At 33.5% G+C, this 21,094-nt stretch overlaps 1 protein-coding gene across 10 annotated transcripts in view; it reads left to right on the forward strand.

The window, feature by feature from the left end:
• The window catches only part of FOXP2 (forkhead box P2), a 528,558-nt gene that overhangs the window by 51,361 nt on the left and 456,103 nt on the right, over positions 1-21,094 (forward strand). For 7 of the 10 annotated variants that reach the window (XM_082472315.1, XM_082472317.1, XM_082472310.1 and 4 more), the window contains one exon: positions 13,754-13,898. The exons of 2 other annotated variants lie outside the window; for them this stretch is intronic. The gene's annotated coding sequence lies outside the window, so the exon portion shown is untranslated. Of the gene's footprint in view, positions 1-10,210; positions 13,899-21,094 lie in introns of those variants that run through there. One more of the 10 variants, XM_082472316.1, reaches the window with a different exon arrangement.

A 21,094-nucleotide genomic window follows, 5' to 3' on the forward strand; every position in this document is an offset into this window, starting at 1 on the left:
ATAACATTATAATTTCTGAAACAGATTTGAATCTTGCTCGTCACAATTTCCATGGACAGTTTCATTATTCTGGGTGGGGAGCGTGTCTTATGTGGCCCAATAAATCATTCTTCTTTCCCATCTGTGTTCTGAATTAAATGAGAAATAAAAGAGAGACCCATGTTTCCCAATAAGATTACCCTTCCTTCCCTGGCAAGAGGCAGAAGACCAAGAGACTGAGAGAAGACCAAGAACTTGCAGGGGTTATGTGAGTAAGCTCTCTACAAACTCCCAGGAAACAGCATGGGTGGGGAAGAAAATCACCAGTACCATTAAGTGATTGGCCATCATTAATTGTGGAGAGCTGTGAAAGGTAAAATGCTTTACATACCAGTAGAGAAAATAGAGCCTTATAAGGGGCTCTTACTAGAGCCTCTCTTACATCCTGAAAGAGTATTTCAAACTGAAGTTTTTCCAGCTAATGACTTAGGAAATTTATCAGTATTTTATAAAATCATAAAAAAATCAGATTCTTCTTCTATTTTTGGTTGACAGTTTAAGCTTAGAAAGCACAGATATTTCAGACACAGTATTGTTTATAGGTAAATATCAGTTTTCTTACTATTATAAATTCCAAAGAATCACTAGAACTTAAAAAGTGTATAAGCTATGAATTTTAAATGAGGGGGTGGATTAAAATTTCAAGTATCCAGGAACATTTAGAATAATTTCCAGAAGATCCATTTCAAGTCGAAAAGTCTGGAAAAGTAAGAGCTTAACTTATAGATGGTATTATACCATTTATGTTAACCTAAAAAAATCTCTTCAGAAGGAATTGGATGGCATTTGCTATATTAGTTCCACCTTACCTCAAGGCTCTCTATCTTCTGCCATGTGGTCAGGTTTCAGCAAATGGTGTTTCCCTCTTTTCGTTTCTCCTTGTTGGTTTGTAAATCATTTATAGGCTGAACTACTAGGCAAGTATTGCTGTTAATGAAAGATAAAATTAAATGTAACTGTTATGTATCCTTGAGAAAGCATGCTGAAAGAAAAATTAAAATATTATTTTTTAAAAGCCCACTTTCAACTTAGAGAAATTAAGCTGTGTCCCACCATATCCCAAAAATGATTGACAATCTTTTTACCATTTGAAAATATACTTCCTAGTACTACTTTAAAAGGCATAATTTATCAGAGTAATATTATAAAGCACTGTAATTAGATTCTCTTGAGATTTAGTTTTCTTTCATAGTTTGCCCTTGCTCCTAAAAAGGAAATGATTTAGTGTATTGGTCAGCACAGGTTAGGTATGTCTCCTGGCCTCTGCACAAAACCATATGACACTACAAAAGATAACTGTGGTTGCACCTGGAGAAGAGAAACAGTAACTATATTCAATATACAGAGGCTGTCAAAATGAAATACAGTACCTTTAGCATTTTATAGTTTGCAAAGCCCTATCATATATATTAACTTTGTTGATTCCCCATAACAACCCTATCTTATATGTGTGTGTGTGTGTGTGTGTGTGTATGTATATATATACATATATATATGTGTATATATATGTGTGTATATATATATATATATATATATATGTAAAGCTCAGAGGTTAAATGACTTGACCAAGAATAAACTAACAAGTGGCTGATTTGTGAGACAGATCCAAATCCTCAGATATTATGTCCAGTGCCATTCCCTCTATACTTTTCCACCTAAGAAGCAGATGTCATTTATGTAAATTCCAAGTATTCAATCAGGGACAATGAGAAGTTTCAAATAGTTAGATTTTGCTGGATTTAAGGCGCCTTGTAAGTGCTAAGACTATTCAACTGTATAACTGGCTACCACAAAAAGCAACGATGATTAGAAATGGTTAGGCAGAGGCTAGATGGCCATCTGTCGAGCTTGCTGTTGGACTGGATGACCTTTAATATCCTTTCCAATTCGGAGATTCCATGACTCTATGGTGATAATGATGCTGTTTCAGCGTGTTGCCAAGTAACATGTCTATTGTTTTTTCTGCCTGTCACACACAGCAGTGGCAATAAGTATCGTTTTCCTTATATGCCATGACAAATTTATATCATAGTGTCCTATTAGCAATTAGCATTCCCAAAGTTTCTTACCTTTATAATGTTCAAATCTATTCTAAAAATGCTGCCAAAATTTCATTTTAAAAGGTGTGCAAATAAAATTCCTTTGATGGATGACATACCCTAAAGCAATATCCCTGATTCCTTCCCCTTTCTTTTCCTTTCAAGCTTCATCATTCACACCCTCCTCAATCTACCATTGCCTGTACTGATTAATAAAGTGACTCATTCATTCATCCACTCATTCTGTAGACATTCATTGAATCTATGAGCAGAGCACTCTTTGTAGTTAAGAAAATACAAGACAAGATTTAGAATCTTACTAGCTATCAGGGTGGTAAAGCAGAGGAATCAATTCATGTCAATTCAACATGTATTTTTTAGGCAACAAACAGTAAGGTTACACAGTATCTGAATCAGATCCACCACCAAAAATGAATGAGTTGGTTTCTAAATCCAGATAAATTGACTAACTCTAGGAGGTACAAGGTTTACTTTTTCTTACTCTTTGGCTATAAGGCAAATGAAACTCACCACTCTACAGAAGCTATCCAGTGTCAGACATAAACACATACAAAGGCAGAAACACATACACATAAAGAATGATCTTTTGCAACTATAAAATACTGTATTCTTAGCTCAAGAAAACTCAAGTCCCTTGTCGAAGGTCTTGAATGCTTTCATTGACTTTTGCTGAACTCTTATATCTACAGCCAACTTATGTTTGCAACTGATGAATGAATGAGTTTAGTTCTAGTATGAATGTTGGTTAATATTTTGCTTACATTAAGGGGAAAGATATGAGTGAAATAACAAAGATGTATACTGAAACTTAATAATAATAATATAATAATAATAAAGAGATGAACTTAATAATTCATCATTTGTGTAACTCCTTTGCAGAACCAGATTATAGTTTTTGAATATTGGGAGAACATTTCCTCAGTTTTTTTGTGCTATTCACATAAAAGATGTGGGCCTGTCACTTGGGCATTCACCTGGGCCTAATCATAGGAAAACTCACAACATGGCAAGTGGCTTCCATCAGAGTGAGCACATGAGAGTGAAAAGACAGAAGTCACAGTTATTTTGAAACCTAATCATAGAAATTAGATGCCATCATTTTGCCATATTCTGCTCATTAGAAGCAAGGCACTAGATCCAGCCCACACTCCAGGAGAGGGGATTGCATGGGACAGAGGTAGCAGAGGTTGGGATCATTGGAAATATTTGAGGCTGCTATCACAGTATAAATCACACTAGACTGCTTTCCTTGTGGTATCTACGACATATAACCAAGCCAAAAAATCTGAAAGTCATTTTCAATTTTCCCTCTTTTAGTCAATCACAAAGTGAAGTGGACACTAATATAAATGTCTATCAAATATGTCCTCTTCGCTTCATCTCCTTTGGTGTGATCCTCCTTCAGATTTGCATTCCTTCTTATTTGGATTACTACTTTTTATTCATTCTTATGCCTGTAGTTCCTTCAGTTCCTCTTTCTGTGCAAAATATTTGACACCAACTGTTCCCCAGTTCCACCTTCTATCCCAGGCTTTTATACAGCTTGTGGGGCTACATCATTGAATTCCTAGTGCTGAACACAGCATCTGGACATGGTGTACGTACAGATATTTTTGACTGAATGATTAGGCGTTAGAGGCAGAATGGGAGTCAGTATTAAAAACTCCTTAAATATCCCAATGACAATGAATCCTCCTTATTTTATCCTAGCATATTGGCTGTTTCTTCCATTGGGAAAAGTGTTGAATCCATCTTTTTTCCTAATCACACATAGCTTCTTTTGTCTTTTTTCCCCGAGTCCTCATCTTTTACCTGTGATTTTTTGAAAAGTGATCTTGACTTCTTTCTCCTTGGAACACCTCCATCATCTGACATATTATCATAAATACACAATTGCCAAATGTATAGATGTGTGATTCTTAGCATAAGCTTTTTTATACAAAGTAATAAAAAAAGCTATTATATAATTTCACTGTGAAAACCAACTAAAATGTCCTTCTGAAAGGTGCAAATCATACTTTCTTTACAAAAAAGTGCTTTCTAGCACACATCTGCTATTTGCTGAGGTTATAAGTAATAGCAGCAGCAGTAGCCGTTTAACTACCACCAAGAATTTCTTTTATTATTACTTCCCACTATGCTTCGAGTATTTTTTATCTATGTAACAAATTGCATTCATTAAAGTAATAAAATAATAAATTGTTTCCACCTTTGTCAATCAAATAAAAATAAATGTCAACTGGAGCTTCTTAAGCTAACAAGTGAGACTTTTGAGTTACCTGCTTTATATGTGTTAAAAATAAATTAAAAATAAAATATAGCAGAATAATGGATAAAATTTGACTTAATTTTAGTACCCTTATCTTGAGTAAAAAAATAATTTCCGTTTAAATTTTTGAAATGCTAAGGATGTGGTAAACATATCATAGTGCAACATAGTGCAAGCAACTCTGGTTTGAAGACTCTTGGTGTGTACTCTATAAATATCGTAATCAGCAGTGTTTTAAAATTAGAAAAATTGAGAGATTATTGAAACACTGTTTAATGTGCAGTGAGATGTTCTAGCAGGTGCTAATTTAAAAAAATTTAAACTGTAAAAAGATTGAGTAGATATTTCAAGTTTATTCTCCACTGATAAGCTTTAAATGGTCAATTTGGCTTGTTCAACTTTAATTATTAAAAACAGGTAATACGTAATACCTCATAGCTTACTGTGTCTCAGTTACTTTAAGGATGTGAAGAGATAGTTATGCTTTTAACCCCCAACTAAGCAAGGTGGGACCTGTGACAGATGGTCCTTCGTTTGTCCCAATGTGCCATATAATTGGTATTGGTTTTTATGTGTATGTAGTTATGAAAAAGTTTGAGAAGCAATGCCTTAAGTATCCATTTTCCCTTTTCAAGAATCAGTCACACCAGCCAGTTTCTTAGTGTTCTTCTAGAAATAGTGATGTATATATAAACATATATGTATCTCTATATGTCACTTTTTCACAGATGGTAATATAAACATATACACTTTGATGTATCCTGCTTTTTTCACTTAACGGTGTACCGTGGAAATTGTTCTCTGTCAGTACATCAGTATGTATAGTGCTACTCTGTTGTTTTTTTTCTGCTGCAGAGTGTTGCTTATTAAATAGATATATTATCTTTATTTACAAGTGGTACATTTTTAAGAAGCTTTGTTAATATCTGCTTAAGATAGGTGTATATTCTTTATATGATATCTACTTCAGCAAGAACAGCTTTTCAAACTTCTTAAAATTGCAGTGGTTTATGTCACTGATGGTCACTTTCACTGTTGAGGTTTTCCTAGATATCAATTTTCTCTCCTTGGCTGGACTATTGTGTTTCTAGCTGGGTTTTTTATTGTACAAGCAGAATGTTTTTGATCAGATTGTATTTATAGGACAGCCTGGAACTGCAGCATTCTGTCAAGTATATCACACACATTTAAAATATTGTCTAAATATTTATTCACATGATGGATTACTGTGGCTCACAAAAGGCAGTTACGACCTATTGAGTAAATAATTTTAGTTTTTAAACATTTGGAAAGGCTTTGAAAGGGTCATAATGATGTCTCATCTCAGTTGTGAGAAACAGCCACTGAATACCCTTGCTTTTTTCTTTAAATGGTATTTTAATTCTTTAGTGTTTAAGCAACAAGACAAAGGGAAAAAAAAAAGAAAAAATTGAAACAAATTGCCTGCAGATATAGTCTTTCTTTCTTCCTTCCCATGATACTATCTCTACATTATGAAAAAACAGACAAACAAAATCAAATCAAACAAACAAAAGAATATTGCAGCAGAGTTTAAAGGTTCTTGGAGGCTAAAACAAAATTCCAAAGATGTACAATGTAAATTGCAAAAACATTTAAAATAAGTGGATGTATTTCACTCAAATTTGAAAGGTTAATTTTTATAATGAACTGTGGTTTGATTTAAATTTTTTTTGTGAAACTTCTGTTTAAAAAGTAGTTTATTTCTGTCAGCTTGAAAATCGTGCACTTCATACTGCTTCTGTTCTTTCAAAAAGAAGACAAGGTTTTTGTTCTTAATAATTAATTTAAACTTATGTACGTGTGTGTGATTTTCTTTTTTCAGTCATGTGGCACCAAGTTCTTTTATTTATAATTCAGAGGTTTCTAGAACTTTACAAACTTTTGCATTTATTTGAGATTAATTTGTTATTTCTAAAGAAAGTGAGGAAAATTGGTTTTTTTCCATTCGATATTAAGTTTATCTAGACATTGTAGGTTTGTGATTGTAACATCTTTTGACAAGCAAATTAGACCATAGAAAGAGCATCCAACTTGGAGCTTGGGGCATATGGTGCTACCTTCTGCAAATATAACTCAAAAACAAGTCATTCTGTTCAGTAAGGGGTCATGTTCAGACTCGGGTTCTTTACCTTGGTGTGCAAGGGGAAAAGTAGCCTCTTAAAGGAAATTGTAATCTCAGAATCTCAGAAAAATGTACCTCTCTAAATTGAAGCTCAGAGTAAGAGAGATTGATACCCATGCCTACAATTTCATTATTCTTAAGATCTAAAATTACAACTTGAATGCAAAAATAGTTAAGGAAAACAATTACGGTAGTAGAAATCCAACAGAGTAGTTATTTAGGTTATTATTACAGCAACTAGAATTATTAATCCTGTGAAAATTGTGCTCTAAAATAATACTGTGATTAAAATTCAGTACCTGGCATCTCACAGTATGTCAGCATGGTGAAAAGAACTGTTCTGAAATGATCAATTGAACACATTACTTTTGCATGTCAACATTTCTATTTTCCTTATCTAGGACTGATAGGTAAAATAGCCCAATATATACACATCTTGGGATTTCAACGTATGGATAAAGATGAGGGAAGGCCTATTGATCAGTGTTTAATTCATATTGTCATTTTGAGCACACGCTTCTACAGATGGAGTTTTGACTGCCCATCATAGCACCAATACCCTTGAGACAGCTGTTGCAGATAAACCTCTTTTACATGCTTTAGGTCAAGAGTAGTCAAACCTGTTACAGCACCTGCTTTTGCATATGTAAATCTGTTGTTTTGTCATTGTGTTAAACAAGAAGAGGTAACAGTCTCTTGTGGTTGTAAATAAGTCTGGAACATTGCCTACATGAAATGAAATCCAGCAAAAAGACAACTGTGATTTCCGTTGTGTAGTCATGGGAGGTTTCTTCTGTTTGGGGCTTTGTTTCTGGAAGACTGCCCATAATTCGGAGGGAGGGTAGAGAGGCAAGTTTATGTTTGGAGGCAAGAACAGGGAAGGTGTTTGCTGTCATTGACTGTGGGGTTGTTGTGAAGTTTGACATGCCCAGAAGCTACCGAATGCCACGTGGACCCCCCCCCCACCCCCCGCGCTGCATACCTCGGTTTTCATCATCTGGTGAGCCTGCAGCAGGATTTCCAGGCACTGGAGTCGACAACATGTCTACTTTGGTTTGGAGCTGATTGATCCACGGAACAGAACTTGCTTGTGGGATCTTCCCTTGCTATAGAATGACATAAATGATTGAAATGCTTTCTTTAGGAAAAACAGAATTATCATTTGTTTATGGACCTTAACTGCTTATGGGAAAGAAATTGTCAAATAGTAATGCAAGTAGAGTTTGCTGGAAACTTTCACTAATGTTTGTGAATTATTGTCTTGTTCAACTTTGACATAAATAAAAGTGGGAAAACACAATTAGGGAGGAAGAGAGGGTGAAAGGAAATTCTTATTTACTGTATCTCTTTAAAAGGTGAGCGGCATGTAATAAAAATGGCACCTCAAGATTTGCAAAATGACTGAAGATTTTACTGTGTTGCCATAGATTGCTGTGGGGCAGAAAAAGGAAATACTAGAATTGATGAACAAATGTTGCATGCTGTCATTTTATATTACATATTTTACTGTGAAGTTGTTCCTAATTTTCCTTTTTGAAAAATAGTGCAGAATGCGTATACCATAGAAAGTAATGTTATAAATTTGTTAATTGTGTTAATTATGTTGAAGTTTGTTTATTCTGACATGGATTTACGATAAGCAGGTATAAAATACAATTTTCTAGCTTTGGGAGAAAAATTAAAAATTCTTCCCTGACCTTTTAACCTTGTCAAATGATTTCCCTGCTCTTGACACAGTGCATTATATTTGCAAAGGTTGGAAGTTAACTCTTCAAGGTACCAGACATCATTTTTATTGGGATATTAATTCTCAGAGGTGCTAATCTCATCAAGATTTGTGGGCATTTTCTTTCATAGGCCATTCTGATTTGTAGCTCTTTCTTTTCACAGCAGTATTAAATACCAAACCTTCTCTGATATGGAAGTTCATTAGAGATATGTCTTTGATGGCAGCCCTTTCCTGGCTTCAGTTTCAAATACCTTGATGTAAAGCTTAAGAAGCTATTGTGTTGTAAGCCCTCCTTGATGTGCCTTATTTAGATCTGCATAGTAAATCAAGGAAAGTAAATAACAAGGCAGCAGATGGAAGCATGGAGATAAGGCCAGTGAACAATTGTATTTGTATTTTGTTATGATGTTGACAGGAGCTAAAATTCACTAATCTAGTTCAACTGATCTGCATTTCAAAGAAATCTCATTTAGCAGCAACTTGAAGGTTTGTAGGATAAAGTTCTTTTATTGCAGCTTTTATTGCATTCTTTGCTAATTTATCTGGTCAAGATTTAGCCTTGCTTACTTAAAGCTGCAAGCATGTTACAAGTAGTCTTAAATACTATGAAAGCATTAATGTCTAGACTATGAACTGAAGGTAATTACATATCCAGCCCTGAATAGGGTACATTTAGAAAATACTGTTGTCCAAACTCAATTGTCAGGGCAATATAGATAAGGTAGGTTTTTTTTTCCCCCCCTCTTCTGCTCATTTGTTCTGAGATTTTTTCCACTTCATAAGTAAGCTAATATACAATCAACTACTCAGAAATTGTGTACAGAATGAGTCGATCTCCTTTAAATGTGAACCTATTGATGCTGTTACTGGTTGTGCCCTTTTGAGAATGGATGATTATTAGTTTTGGAAGTCTGATATCCTCATTTGACTCTGCAGTTATAAACATGTATAATACATAAGTGAAATGTGTTTAATGTGAAATTTAAAGTGTTGTAATAAGCATACTCTGAGGTAACACAAAAATATCGGTACTTTCTAATTTTGATTATAGTATATGTTATTTAACGGAAATTAGTTATTTTCAAATATAGTTAGAGAAATTAAATATTATATGTGTATATTTACCTATCAATTAAATTTTGGGTAAATTTGGCTTGCATTGGTTTCAAAAGGAAGGTGAGCTCAAGTTCCATCTCTGCCACTCACACCCTCTGAGACCTTGGATAAATTACTCTCTTCTATAAATCTCTCCTATAAACTGTGGACGGTAAGCCAGAGGCACACAAAATTTTCCCTGTTAGAAGATCCAATAAATAAATAAATAAATAAATATTTTGGTATATATTTAAGAAAACTTGAGTGTTCTTGAGTAAAGAGAAGGTTTGAGATAAAATTCTGAAGATATATAAACCACGATTAATTTGAAGAAGGGTCAGAACCAGAATATTCAAGTGAAGATGTGTAAGAGGCAGTAGAGGATAGAGAGCTGAGCCGAAGAGAAGGTGGAAAATTGCATTCATAGGATGTTTTAGGCAATACAATTAAATAGCAAGCTTTTCTCAAAATGTAAATGGATTGTATAACAAAAGATTTTGTACTGTGTTGGTTGCTCAGAACTCAGACCACACTTTCCTTAGGAAGCCATGTTATATACGCATGGCTTTTAAGTCAAAGGCTAGCCCTTCAATTTAACCTTGAGGTCAAAAAGGAGTGCTTTATGTCCTTAGCTTGCAAATATTATTATATTTATTATTTTTTAAAATATGAAATTGGTTACTAAATCTTAAAAATTGGATTTGTCTCTGTCTCTCTTTGTTTCTGTTTCTCTCTCTCTCTCTCTTCTCTCTCTCACATACATACACACACACACACACACACACACACACACACACGCACAGCTTTTCTAACTTCTCTTGAAAACTCACATTTGGTAGGGCTAAGACTGCATTCCTATGGAGCAAATGCAGGAGCATATGCAGTAATCTGATGGGGGTTAAAAACCACCTCTTTAGAGACTTTGCCACAGTACCCTACAACTTTCTTTTATCTTGCACCTAGCTGCTTTACACTTTTATCTTTGGGTATTTTATTTTGTGATCCTCATGATATATTTGATGTTTATCATAGTATTCTTTCTAGTAATATTTGCCTTGAAACCTGTCCACTACATGCAACAATTTTTATAAGTGAAACATGCTTGGATTACAAATGTGGTACCAGGAACAGGTTGCCTCTCACTCTAGTGGGTTTGGATTTCCCCCCCCTTGTCTTCTGTTGCCTGTGAATTCTTGCAGGACTTCACTTTCTCCTTAACTGTTGGTTGCTTCCTTGGTCTCGGAGTTAAGACTGGAGGAAGTGGGGACAGATAGGAGATTGTATATTCAGTAGGAACTTTAGATCTGCAGGTCAGGAGAGAGGTGTGGACTGGATATACACACCTGGGAATCATTTGCAATAAGTTGTGGTTATTGCAAGAACTGGAGTGCAGATTAGGAAAAGAAGAGGACTAGAATGAAGTCTTGAGAAAACTGACATTGAGGAAATACATGTATGAATAGGAACTAGGGGACACTGAAAAAAGGAGGTTCTCAGAGGTAGGAGGGGAATCAAGAAAGAGGGGTGTCATGTAGGCCAAAGGTAGAGTTTTATGAAGGAAAGAATGAAAAATAAGCTAAATGAATTAGGAAAGTTAAGCAAACCAAGAATTAAGAAGTCACATTTGGATTGGTCAGCTAGGAGATAATTCCTTTGTTGATGATGAAATGTTTAGCTTCAAGGATGTGAGGATTTAATAAACCCTTGACCTTCTCTGTGAATGTACTGATGTTAAAAGAATGGAATGTTGTTCATCCCAATCCCAATAAAATAGTTTTGTCATGTAACAGCATCATAGAAAACAAGAAAAAGAATAACTTGTTGATATAAAGAAATAATCATATAAATGAATTATAATAAATTAATTATACTTTGGAGGAATAAAGTTGCCATCTAAACTGGGACACTTTTGAGAAGAAAAGTGGTAGCTGTTAATAATTGCAGTAAGTACAAACCCCATCTATCCCAGGCAATGCAGGATGAATGTTCAACCTGATTATATAGATCACAGTTTTTTGAGTGCTAGCTCTGTACCAGACACTGAGATGAGTTCTTTACCAGTTTATTTGATTTAATGAGTAAGGGTTTCAGTTGCCAACACTAGCAATTATTTCTTTGTATATACTGAATTCACTGACAAAAATGTGATACATAATTTTGATGTCTTTACTGACCTTAACTCTAATTTTTTTTTAAAAAAAGCTGGTACCCACTATATACCAAACTGTGTCCTAGGGAATAGGGAGATGAAGATGATTAACGCGTAGTTCCCATTGTTAACAGTCTACCAGTGGAGTTGAGAGAATCTGGGAACACATTTCAATGTAAAGTGTCATGATGATAGTGTAGTTTCTGAAGACCCTGACTAGTATTTTAGTACATTATGTTCTGTATTTTTTAAGCTTAAGATTATAGTGTATTTGAACATGGCAAGGTAGAGTTTGCTTTTTGTAAAAAGTTTTACCAATGGAATAGACAAGGTATAGCTAATTGTACGTATAAGTGGGTTTTTCTCTATCACAGAAAAGTGTATTCTATATATATGTATATATGTGTGTGTGATACATGGGGGGAGGGAGAGAGAGAGAGAGAGAGAGAGAGCGATCAGTTCTTTATCACAAAGGGATGCATTTCCATATGTATAATGTAATTTTAGCCGCACTCAAACGGAATATTCTGTGAGGGGTCTGGCATATTTCTCTGACACATCTGGTAGATATGTATGGCATTAATTAGCATAGGTATTGCTATAAATGACATGTCAGTCCAGGACAACAAAAAGTATTTATTACTGATGTCAATCATTCACCCTTTGTCAGTTCAAAAGGCTTCCCTAAAGGAATGTGCATTGATCTGCACTGATCCAAAATATAGCAAAATCATTTCTGTGTTCTCGAAACTAAGGTAGAACTACCTGTGTTTGAAAAGCCATATGGAAATATTCATATAGAATGCATGTTGATAAGTTTTAGTAGTAAGACTATTAAGTTAGGCCAAGATTAGTTGGATCTTTCTAAAAGAAAACATACCAGTTTTCTGTAATCCTAAAATCTAGTCTTGAGTGAGTTTTCTCCTTCAATAGCTTTAATTTTTGATAGTCAAATTTCTGTTTGTTTCACTTTGAAATAATTTTGAGGTGTTCCAGGTAAATGCTTACAAGTACCCCTGACTCTGATTAAAATCAGAAGGGGCTCACATAAGTATCAGTTTGTGACCAGATAGATGGCTTAAAGAGACATTCTTCTGCCCACATACATTTTGGTTTTTGTATTTAGCTATTCCGATACAGCTATTAATTGGCTTCATTTGTTTACTATATTGCCACTATAGTTTTTTTTTTTTTTTTGGGAATAGTAATCACAAGTGTAATAGTCTTAAATTTCTGAACGAAAACTGGCTTTAAAGTGCTAGCAGACACATTTCCCCCATCTGTATTTTATTTCCCAATTTCTCTAAATGTTCCCCCTACATTCTAATTTATTATTTAATGGAAAGCAATATGAATGACTTAAAGATAAGGCAAGAGAGTGTGATCCAGGGTATGGCACAAGTTGAAGACATTTATCTTAATATTTCATTTTAATGAGGCAGAAAATATCCGTTATTAGAAAACTGCAATTTGATGAAGTTTGTAGAATACAATTAACTCTCTTAAAATTATGAATGTTCATACCACCAAAGATCAAATAATCGTATATTATGTTTCTCTGTTCTTGTGAAGGTAAGATGTATTGCATTTTTACATTATATAGATTTCTTAGAGAATTACCATCAAACCATATTAAAAATGTACTCATGTTATATGCTTTAATTTGACCAACATGCTCTGTTTGAATAGCAGTTCCCAACCTTTGTACCATCTTCAAAATTCTTACTCTAGATTTCTTGCCCTGCCCTTTGCAGACCCTTTGCTATCTGTTTCTGGTCTGTCTCATGCTCTTGAAATCATCTTTTTTATTATTCCATTAAAATTTTTTAAAATGGATTTCCCTTTACACTTTTCTAATCATCCTGTAATTCTTTAGCCCTAAGACATTAAAATGAATGAGTAAAAATATTTGATACCTAATCATCTCTGCCAGTCCATTCAAACTCATGGATTTGCAAAATTATGTTAAAGTCTTTTAAAAATACATTTGAGTAGGCTTTTGTAGTCATTTGGATTTTGAATATTAATTTTCTCTTGCTGTGCTGCTTAGCCATAAAAATGAAAAAGAAGATAGATGTGGGTTTCTTTTAGTGGTGTTAATTTAAACTACTTGATTTATTTATTGTAATATGCAACAATGGCAATTCCTATTTTCTCTGTTCACCTCAGATCCAAGAGAAAATAATGAGAAACCGCCACCCCCCAGCACAGTGAGAAAAAAGTTTGATGCATTTTATAATAATTGATTAAAAGTATAATTTCCCCCTAGATCAAACAAATAATAGAAGTCTGTTGAAGCTTTGTCCTGACCTATTCTGGAAGTAGAAGAATACCCTGGAGAAAGGAGCATTGTAAGCACAAAGAATAAAACTCCTCAATCCTGGGAGAGAGAATTAAAGTCTAACCCTCCATATGTAAGTCATCTGCACTCTATATTTTCCATCTCTCAGTTTTTGTGGCTATTCAGGTGTTAGTGATAGAAAACTATGCGATGACAACATTCTTTGAATTTTTTTCTCTATAAAATGTGCGGGTGTTTTGGTTGGTAACTTAAATTTCTATTTGTGTTAACATTTTCTAACTAATAACATAGGGTGATGCCGTATAATAATAACATTCAATGCAAAATGGATTAGTTTTAATTTTACCTTCTGGCAGAGAACTGTTAAGAATTTTCAGAGTATTCTGATGAAAAGAAGGTAACTTCCTTTGATTTAATATGTGCAATTGTGCCGTCATAATCCCTTTATGCGCTAAACTTTGATTCTCTCTTTTTCTTTTATATTTCTTCATATCTGAGAATAAGACTATCTTAACATATCTATTTAAATACACCTTCCAGTAAGAGAGACGTTAAGTCCTTTTTTCACTTTGCATGGTGAAAATGAATTAGACTGAATTTGTATCCATAATCTACTATAAAATATATATAAATTCTGTCAGCTCAGTGTATTGGAAAGACTGATTTCCTATTTTGTCAGGAAGAATTTAAAAGATGTCTGTTAATGATTTTATAGAAACATAGAATTCAGTTGCTGTTCAGAAATTGGTAGAAAGAATGATGACTAAAGGCAACGCTTGTTTTAGGAAAATTATTTGGGAAGAAATTTCTTATCATCACTACCTTTATCTGGAAAGTTACCTCGTGCATCATCCTTGCGATAAGGCTCTTAATATGTGATATAATGGCTTAACTGCCAGAAATTTGACTTTTGCTTAATAATTGGTAACACTTTTCATTCATCAGTGAAATAACTCAGTGATAGAGTATTGTTTTGGTTTTAAAAGGTCCAAATTATGCAATAGAAAATGAATACTTATTAGAGTTGAATAAAACCAAATCATACATTCTCCCACTTATCTCCAAAACTGAAATATGAGCCTTTACAAGTTTTGAATGTGATATTCTTAATCACATAGTATCTGACAAAGCTGTCAAAGTAGTCTACAGTGAGAATTCTTCAAAATTACTAGGTTAATGTTTAATCTTGTTGGTTGGAACATCTGATAGAGCCAGGAAACACTGTGGCCATTCCTGACAATCTATAATTGTGAGTTAGGAATCTTGAATTTAGCAGAAACTATGCATGAAAAAGAAACTTTTTCGGTTTTAGAAGTTCAGTTCAAAATTTTTTCATCATTGAACTAGAATAGACAACTTGGAGAAAGACTACAGACATTAGTATTACTTTCATGACATGAAACAATTGCTTTTCACTTAAAACTTTAATTTTTATTATTGAAAAGTGTGATGAAACTTTAAAGAGTTATTTAAATTTGATAGGTCAGTACTGAACTCTCATTTACTGGTTTGAGTTTGATGACAAATTGGAAAATATTGTCATTCACAGAAAAAATTTTCTCATCTTCTGCTCTACAGCAATGAAATTGGATAAAGTATAGCAACAATAACATGGTCAAATCTCCTAAGCATAATGTTGATAAAAAACACCTAGACCCAAAAGAATAATATTGTATGATTTATTTTATATGAAGTTTCAAAACTAGACTTTAGTGTTTAGGAATGCAAGAAGTGATTACAACAAAACTAAAGATAATGGTTAAGTTGTATATAGGTGGTAGAAATTGGGGTGGAGGTTCCAGGAGCTTCTTGTGTATCAGCAACATTTTGTTTATTCAGTAGGCTGGTGGTTGCATGGATATTTGCTTTATGAAAAACCATCAATGAGAAATTACGTGCTTCTCTACTAAGATCAGGAGCAAAGTAGAATGTCTCCTCTTAACAATCCTATTCAATATCATACTGGAAATCCTAGCCAAGGTAGTAAGATAAGAAAGGGAAATAAAAGGCATACAGATTGGGAAGCAAGAAATGCAGTTGTCTATTTGCAGATGACATGATTGTCTATGTAGAAAATCCAAAAGAATCAACCAAGGAAAGCTTCTGGAATTAATAAACAATTATAGCAGGGTAGCAGAAAACAAGATTAATATACAGAAGTCAATTGCTTTCCTATATGTGAACAATGAACAACTGGAATTTTGAAATTAAAAATACAATACCATTGTATTAGCATCAAAAAAAGACACAGGAGTAAGTTTAACAAAATATGTACAACAACAATATTAGGAAAACTACAAAATTCTGATGAAAGAAAATCAAAGATCTAAATAAATGGAGAGATAGTCCATGTTCTTGGCTAGGCATACTCAATATGTTTATGATGTCAGGTCTTCTTAACTTGAAGATTATAGATTCAACAAAATCCCGATCAAATCCCTGTAAGTTATTTTGTGAATATTGATAAACTGATTCTTAAGTTTATATGGAAAGGCAAAAGACCCAGAATAGACGACACAATATAGATGAAGAAGAACAATGTCAGAAGACTGACACTACCTGACTTCAAGACATTGTTTAAAGTTACAGTAATCAAGACAGTATGATATTGATGAAATAATAGACAGATCTTTGTAACAGAATAGAGAATCTAGAAATAGACCCACACAAGATAGTCAACTGATCTTTGACAAAGGAGTGAAGGCAGTTCAGTTGAACAATGACAGTGACTTCAAAAAGTGGCACTGGAACAACTAACTGGACATCCACATGCAAAAAAGAAATTTAGACACAAAATGTATACCTTTTACAAAAATGAATTAAAAATGAATCATAGAGCTAAGTGTAAAGTGTAAAACTATAAAACAGCTGGAAGGTAACATAGGAGAAAATCTAGAAGATGATTTTTTAGATAAAACACCAAAAGCACAATCCATGAAAGAAAAAAATGATAAGTTGGATAAGTTGTACTTTATTAAAATGAAAAACTTCTATTTTGAGAAAGACACTGTTAAGAAAATGAAAAGATAAGTCGCAGACTGGAAGAGAATATTTGTAAAATACGTATCTGATAAAGGAGTTGTATCCAAAATATACAAAGAACTCAACTGTAAGAAATGGATCTCACCAAAGAAGATATACAGATGGCAAATAAGCTTATGAAAAGATGCTTGGTATTTATTTCATAAGGGAGTTGCAAATTAAAACAACAAGATACCACTACACACCTATTAGAATGGCGAAAATTCAAAACACTGACAACACCAAATGCTGCCAAGGATGTGGAGCAAGCAGCAAGGACAGTGATTCACTGGTGGTGGAATGGATATAGCTTCTCTGGAAAATAGTTTGGCAGTTTATTATGAAGCTAAACATGCATACAATATTCACTACTATACAACCCAGTAATTGCATTCCTGGGTAGTTACCCAGATGAGTTGAAAACTTATGTCTATGAAAAATTTGCACAAGAATGTTTATATAAGCTTTATGCATAATTGCCAAGACTTGGAAGCAACCAGGATGCCCTTCAATAGATAAATGGGTAAACAAACTGATACAGTTATACAATTGACTGTTATTCAGTTTATGAAAAGAAATGACCTATTAAGTCACAAAAAGACATGGAGGAACCTTAAATGAATATCACTGAGTGAATGAAGTCATTTGAAAAGGCTACATCCTGTGATTCCAACTATATGCCATTCTGGAAAAGGCAAAACTATGGAGGCAGTAAAAAGCTCAGTGGTTGCCAGGGGTTGAGGAGAGGGAAGGACGAATAGGCAGAGCACAGCGGATCTTCCGGGTGGTGAAACTATTCTGTATGGTACTCTAATGATGGATACATAGCATTATGTATTTGCCAGCTGTACAACTGTAGAACTATACAACACAAGCAATAAACCTTAATGTGAACTCTAGACTTTAATTCATAACTATGTTTTAATATGGTTCATCAGTTGTAGCAAATGTACCACAGTAATCAAAATGTTAATAACAGTAGAAACTTTATGTCTATTGGGAATGGAGAAGAAGATATATATGGGAACTCTGTACTTCCTGTTCAATTTTCCTGTAAAAGTAAAACTGCTCTAAAAAATTAAGGCTTTATTTTAGATATGTTTCTGCATGTCTAATATAACTGAAAAAAAGAATTAAAAAAGCAATCTCAGTGATTCTGTTAAGTAGAGTTCTGAGAAAAGGTGAGATAATTTCATATTTGATCTGTCTACTCTGAATATTCAAATTTTTTTAAAAAGATAGGGTCTTAAAATCAATATTTTGTGATATTATAAAGTAGTGTGTTTTACCTGGAGAAAGTGCTAATATCCATAGAGGGGAACCTCTATGCTTGCATATATTTAGTAACTTTTAATGACAATTTATTTATGTAGTATAAACTTGTCTTAAGATAGATATTCCAATTTTGAATTTAAAAATGGATATTTTTTACAGTATAACCAAAACCCATTCTATAGTAATGAACTACTGATCTTTACTGAGTTGTTTGTAGCTTCTTTCCTTAAATTTTAATACATTTTATGCAATGGTCCATCATCCTCAGACACACTTGCTTTTACACAAGTGGGACTTTAATTTGTTAATGTTAATATTAGTATATTGTAAAAGAAATGAAAAACAAATGCACTTTGTATTCTTTCTTTGAATAGAAATTTTCAAATATAGTTTTAGTTTAAGAAGTACCAGATATAGTTTTCTTTCTAGTCTCTTTAAAATTTTTCTTGCTTTTCTTTTTTCTCCCTCCCATCCTCTTTTTCCTCCTTCCCATCTTCTTTTTCCTCCTTATTTCTTTCTCAGTATATTCTACTGTCTAATTTTCCAAGGAGTGAATATGATCTTATTTAACTGGTTGACATGAATAGAAATCAGGAATTTATTATTCATAAAAATGAAATTTAAAAATCCCCCTTTTCTACAGACTCTGGATATAGCTAGGCTCAACACAAATGTCTATGGAGAATGCATCTGTTGCTATTGCATTTTTTTTGTTTCTCTGAAAACTTGGCATTTGTAAAATATCTATGATTTTGATTTGTCTTGGCCAAAACCCAGATTACCAGGGAATTACATTTTGAACATATTCAACTAAGAATTATCTTTGTAGCAACTTTTCCTTTGCCATATTGAAATTTTGGGAATAAAATCAGATTTTGTTTTAAAATCCAGCTATGTTTCTTCATAGTGCCAAAATGAATTTTTTTCTACATTAAAGTGATACAAAGCAATACTTACAATCGACCTAAAACTTATTTTAAGCATACTGTGGAGGAAAGAGGCTCATTTTTGCATTTGACAGACCTGGGTTTGCTCTGCCACGTATTTTTTTTTTTATATTGATCTTGGGTAAGTTTTGCATGTGCAAAAAATAATAATAACTTTCTTATAGGGTTTTGTGAAGATTAAAAGATCAAACTTAAAAATACCCAGCACAGAGTAGGCACTTAACGGTAGTAGTCTCTCTTGCCCTTCCTATGTATGTAGAAACGTGTGTACACATAAGTAAGTGTGTGTATGTTTGCATATATGTATGTGTTTATATATACATGTATGTGTATTTATCTCTGTGTTTCTTTTTCTCTACCCATTTATATGTCTCTATTTATTCCCTATACCTCTTCAATTTTAAGACAAGACAGTAAAGACAAAACTTCTTATTAAACACAAAGTGGATGGTAACCTCCAAATCCATTTGAAGGACCAGTTAGCTAACCACTGAGTCCACTTCCAAGTTAATGATGCAAAGTGATATCTGGGAAAAGGGACTGAGTATTCCTGGGATGAATAACTCTCTTTAGTGGTTATATTGATGATCTAGTTTTGTGGAGTTGACGATTCTACCCATGCAACCATTATTACTTAAATACTTCATTTTGATTATAGCCCAGTGGAATGCATAAAGGAGCAACAAAGTTGCCTTGGGTTTTAAAGAATTAGTTTGAAGGTATATTTTCTCCTAAAGACCATGTCTGCTGAACTCTCTCAAATGTTGAATGATTTTATTATTGTACAGCTTAAAAGGCCCAAATTATCTTTTTGCAAATAAGAGTGTACTGTTTTTCTATATATAGAGTGTATTTTAGTAAATATTTTACCTAAAATAAACACCCATCAGCCATCTCAGATACTTAAGCTATATATAAAAGCATTTGTTAATCAGCTGATCTGGGAAAATGGTTAAGAATGTTTTTCACTGAAAATTATTTTAAAGATTCTCTTCACTCTAGAATCCAAAGTGATAGCTTTCTTTAAGATTTTTATTTAAAAATATTGTAGATATACAGACGATAACACAATAGGCACTCACATATTCAAATTTGACATACGTGAATATTTTGTTATATTCAGATCTCTCTCTTTTTAAGAAATACAATACCACGAATATAGCAAAAGCTGTGTGCTCTCGTCCTGTTCCTTTTTCTCTCTCTAGAGATATTTACTATACTGAAGTTGGTTTTTATCTGTATTCTTACACTTTTTGTGTGATTTTAAAATTTATGTGAGTGGCATCATATTAAATCTGCCCTTCTGAAAAATTTTTGCTTTCAAAAATTACGTTTAGGGGATTTATCCATGGTGTTACACACAGGTCTGATTTCTTAGGTTTTTTTTTAAAGTAAGCTTTTATTAAGTATATATTGTGCATTTATGAGTTTTGCAGTTGTATACTGAAAACTGCTAAAATTTTATTTGTACCTCTTGATGAATTGTCACAGAATGAACACATCTGTGTGTAATCAGTACCCAGCTCAAGAAGTAGCACGCTACCAGTGCTTCAGAAGCCTTCCCACCCTTTTTCCACCTTTTAGTTACTATCTCTCCCCACCCCCACTGGGGAAACCATATTCTGACCTCTAACAACATAGATTAGTTTTGTGTTTTTGAACTTTATTTAAATGGAATCATTTAGGACATAGTCTTTTGTGTGTATCTGGCTTCTGTTTCTTACTATTAGGTTTACATGCTTCCTCCATGTTATTGTGTGTAGTTAAATGTCTATCGTGAGTGCTAGCTAGTATTCCATTACATGAATATACCACTGTTTATTTCCATTCGGTTTTGGGACATTTGTGTTGTTCTCTTGTTTTGACTATTAGGCATAATACTACTCTGAAGATTCTTGTACATATCCATTACATATTATGCATATCTGTATAGCTAGGAGGAGAAATTTTGTATGATAAGATATCTACATCATTGTATCAACTTAGTGTCTGTATCCTAGCTTATCTGTAATTAGTGTCAGTGTCGACATTAGTAGACACAGCCAAGCAGTCTTCTAAAGTGGTT

Source organism: Balaenoptera physalus, assembly GCF_965194825.1.
Source record: "Balaenoptera physalus genome assembly, chromosome: 8".
Taxonomy (NCBI): domain Eukaryota; kingdom Metazoa; phylum Chordata; class Mammalia; order Artiodactyla; family Balaenopteridae; genus Balaenoptera; species Balaenoptera physalus.